Source organism: Bison bison, unplaced genomic scaffold (genome assembly GCF_000754665.1).
Source record: "Bison bison bison isolate TAMUID 2011002044 unplaced genomic scaffold, Bison_UMD1.0 scf7180017864038, whole genome shotgun sequence".
Lineage (NCBI taxonomy): Eukaryota > Metazoa > Chordata > Mammalia > Artiodactyla > Bovidae > Bison > Bison bison.
In genome coordinates, this window is record NW_011494610.1 from 3,398,263 (window position 1) to 3,402,821 (window position 4,559).

At 49.1% G+C, this 4,559-nt stretch overlaps 1 protein-coding gene across 1 annotated transcript in view; it reads right to left on the bottom strand.

The window, feature by feature from the left end:
• Nucleotides 1-4,559, bottom strand: part of PTGIS (prostaglandin I2 (prostacyclin) synthase) — a 79,812-nt gene that overhangs the window by 45,735 nt on the left and 29,518 nt on the right. The window lies entirely within an intron of this gene.

Below are 4,559 nucleotides of genomic sequence, written 5' to 3' on the forward strand. Positions count from 1 at the left end.
CCCCGCCACCGAAAAGGGTCTCCCACCCAGGAGACCTCTTCCAATGCTCCCTGCAGCAGCCACAGAAGCACAAAGAGGAAGACCAATGCATTCACCCTGCTGCAGTGGGATGGGGCATGGGAGACCAGCTGCACGAGCCATCTCAGAGCACAAATGGAGAGACTAAGGCCCGGAATGGGAGACCAGCTGCACGAGCCATCTCAGAGCACAAATGGAGAGACTAAGGCCCGGAATGGGAGACCAGCTGCACGAGCCATCTCAGAGCACAAATGGAGAGACTAAGGCCCGGAATGGGAGACCAGCTGCACGAGCCATCTCAGAGCACAAATGGAGAGACTAAGGCCCGGAATGGGAGACCAGCTGCACGAGCCATCTCAGAGCACAAATGGAGAGACTAAGGCCCGGAATGGGAGACCAGCTGCACGAGCCATCTCAGAGCACAAATGGAGAGACTAAGGCCCGGAATGGGAGACCAGCTGCACGAGCCATCTCAGAGCACAAATGGAGAGACTAAGGCCCGGAATGGGAGACCAGCTGCACGAGCCATCTCAGAGCACAGATGGAGAGACTAAGGCCCGGGAAGTAGAAAGGATGTTTCTGATACTCACAAGGGAGAGCATTAGCCCCAGAGGGCCCAGGAGTTAGACTCCCAGGTCCCAACCCAAGACCTCCTAACTCCACACTCACACCAGGGGAAACATTCATGGTAACTGAGCCAGGTTTGAAAAATCTTTACCTTGATGGCAGAAATTTGAATTTGGACTGGGAACTAGATATTAAGAATTATCTTTTGGGTTGGGGGCGGGGGCGGGGGACGGCTCCCCTCGTGGCTCAAAGGTAAAGAACCCGCCTGCCAGTGCAAGAGACACAGGTTTGATCTCTGGGTCAGGAAAATCCCACATTGAACAACTACTCAGCTTGCTCTCTAGAGCCTGGGAGCTGCAACTAGCCCCCGGCCGCTAGCGCCCGTGCTCCTCAACAAGAGAAACCACCGACGTGAGAAGCCTGTGTACCACAGCGAGAGAGTGGCCCCTGCTTACCAAAACTAGAGAAAAGCCCACACAGGAGTGAAGACCCAGCACAGCCAAAAAAATAATAAACTGAAAAAAAAAAAAGAATTATCTTTTAGGGAACTCCCTGGCAGTCCAGTGGTTAGGACTCTGTTCTCACTGTCAAGGGCCCAGGTTTGATCCCTAGTGAGGGAACTAAAACCCCACAAGATGTGTTGTGCATCTAAAAAAAAAAGACAGTAGAAATCTATTTTTTAAAAAAAGAAATTTTAACATGTATGCTGAAATACTTAGTGTTGAGATATCATAATATTTGTAATTAAAAATATTATCAACTGTCAAATCAAGTGGCAGGTGCAAGAGTTTCCTATTCAATTCTTTTTATTTTTTCTATATAGTTGAAATTTTTCATAATTAAAAATGTTTTGATTTTTTTTTTTTAAAGGCCAAAAGTAAAGACGAGTAACTGACTGGACTGAAGGTGAAGGTGAGGTGAAGTTGCCCAATTGTCCGACTCTTTGCAACCCCACGGACTATAGCCCACCAGGTTCTTCCGTCCATGGGATTTTCCAGACTGACTGCAGCAGTGCTTTTTTTTTTCTTTGAGTGAGAAAAGCAACAGTTTTGGACCCAGCTAGATGTACAGTATAACTTTCGTGCAGACATAAGGAGGTCACTTAGCCTTCCTAAGCCCCAGCTGTCAGGTATGGTAATAGACCTCACCTGGGGTGCTGACCAGGAGCGAGCAATGAGCCATGGGAGAAGCATGGCCTTGAGTGTTTTGACTCAAACTTTGAATCACTGTCTACACAGCATCAGTCTCATGTCTCTCTTTTCCAACACTTGATTATTTGTCCTTCCTTCCATCTATTCAAGGCTATGGTTTTTCCAGTGGTCACGTATGGATGTGAAAGTTGGACTGTGAAGAAAGCTGAATGCCGAAGAATGGATGCTTTTGAACTGTGGTGTTGGAAAAGACTCTTGAGAGTCCCTTGGCCTGCAAGGAGATCCAACCAGTCCATTCTAAAGGAGATCAGTCCTGGGTGTTCTTTGGAAGGACTGATGCTGAAGCTGAAACTCCAATACTTTGGCCACCTCATGCGAAGAGTTGACTCATTGGAAAAGACTCTGATGCTGGGAGGGATTGAGGGCAGGAGGAGAAGGGGACGACAGAGGATGAGATGGCTGGATGGCATCACTGACTCGATGGACATGAGTTTGGGTGAACTCTGGGAGTTGGTGATGGACAGGGAGGCCTGGCGTGCTCCAATTTATGGGGTCACGAAGAGTCGGACACGACTGAGCAACTGAACTGAAGAATCTTCTGATTGTAGCTGCTTCTCTTACTATCTTAACATCATGTGGTTTAAGACTTTTGGGCATTCAGATCATGAATAAAATGTGTGGGAAGAGTGAAAATTCATTTCTTCTGAAAATTAAAAATTCTTACAGCCTAGATTTTTAATCCAGGTGACCCAGTCTCAGTTTCCTCCTCTGTAAAACAGGGGTAACAAGAGTACCCCCTCGCTGAGCTGGAAGAAGAAAATGAGACTGGGGGTCTCAATTGGGGTCCCTGTGGGGTCTTCCAAGGGTCCAAGCAACTGCCCCCATGGTCTACAAAACGCTCCCCACCAGCTGTCAGTGACCCTCATACCCACCATAGAGCTATATGTGAAAGTCACTCAGTTGTGTCCAACTCTTTGCGACCCCATGGACTGTACAGTCCATGGAATTCTCCAGGCCAGAATACTGGAGTGCATAGCCTTTCCCTTCTCCAGGGGATCTGTACAACCCAGGGATCAAACCCAGGTCTCCTGCATTGCAGGCGGATTTACCAGCTAAGCCACCAAGGAAGTCCATAGAGCTACATGGACAGATGTCAAAACGAAACTCTAGAGGAAAACAGCAGAGGTGCAGTCCAAAAACAACTCTTTACAGCATTTCCAAAAAGCCTGACAACTTAGCAAAAATAATTCATAATCCATGGGGAAACTTATCTGTGGTCTTTTTTTCTTTTTCATTTTTCCAGGCAAATGATTGAATGTATGGTTTTAAGTTTCACCTGGAAAGATGTCTGGAGGTTGAAGAAAACTAGGGTGAAATCATTGTTTGGAAATTCAACCAACACTGTTTAAACTAAAAGGTTTCCAGAAAATTTCTGCAAGCTTCAGACACACTGATTTAAACACACTTTCACTGCCCTGAGTTTTCTATGGGCAAATGTCTGAGTGGATGAGAAAAGCTGGGAGGCTGAGAAGATATGACAACCAAAGGCACTGAGGCACCCTGGATGAGATCCTGGCACAGAAAGAAGACGTTAATGGAAAAACAGACGAAATTCAAATAAAGCTTGGAGTCTGGCTAATTTTAACAGGCCAGTGTTGGTTTTTTTAGCTTTAATGATTGTACCACGATAACGTAAGCCATTAACAATAGCTGGAATTTGGTGAAGGGTATCTGGGAACTCTTTGTACAACTTTCCTGTAATATAAAACCAATGTAAAATAAAAGGCGTACTTAAAAAGATCTGGAAGGTTCCTCCCAAATTAATCAACAGGAGAGGTACGAAATTGTTGGGAGGGTAGTTAGAAGGGCTTCAGTCTTATCTATAATGGGATAAATGCTTAAGTCAAATGTAATTCCTTGTTCAGTTCAAATTAATCTTTTAAACATTTTTTAAAAAGAGACTTAACTGCCATCTCCTTGATTTAAATTTTACTTTTCTCCTAAATGGCAGATTGTCAAAGGAGCAGGAGAATCATAGGAAGATGAGACATTTGGTTCTCCTTCTCTGCCAGGCTACCAGACCTCAGCAGAAGGGAGCCCCCCTTCCAGGAGTGCGTTTCTCAGGCAGAAGGAAACACGGAGACTACTCAGCCCCTTCCCCTGGGTCGGGGAATCCTGTGGAAGGTGGTTCCAGGCCCGGTAAGAGGGCATCCTTCAGAGCCTCTGCCTTCCTGGCCTCAACCCTGCCATCTGTGTAATGGGGAGAGGAACAAGGCTGCCCACACGCTGCTGAGAGCGCGGCTGGGGGCTGACGCAGAGCTGCTGCAGGACGCAGTCAGAGGCTGAAGGGCAGGAGAGGGCTTCTTCCACCCGGGAGTCACACGGAGCGTGTCCACGCACCCACTCTGCACCCCTCAGGGTTCTCACTGAAACCCCTTCTCAGGTACTGGCGCGGAGCTCTGGGCCAGGCCTGAGCTTCTTGCGGTCCAGCCCTGTTAGTGTGTGCGGTGGGTCATCAGCCCTCTGGGACCCCTGTCCAGGCACCTTCCCGCGTGCGTCTCCCCAACTTTGGGCCCGGCCCTCTCCCCAGGGCGGGAGATGAGCGCAGAAGCCCCCCTGACCGGAACCTGGACCCCCACCTCCAGCCTCGCCTGGGGGATGGTGGGGACAGCGGGAAGGTGACCCCCTCCTGCCAGGGGAACTGGAGCTGGGGTAGGGGGCTCCGACAGGGGCCTGAGAGGGCTCGGCGACCCCCTGGCTGCAGCCGGGGGGCGCGCGCCCGAGCGGAGACGCCCCTTTGTCTAGCCTGGGGCCGCGCGGGCC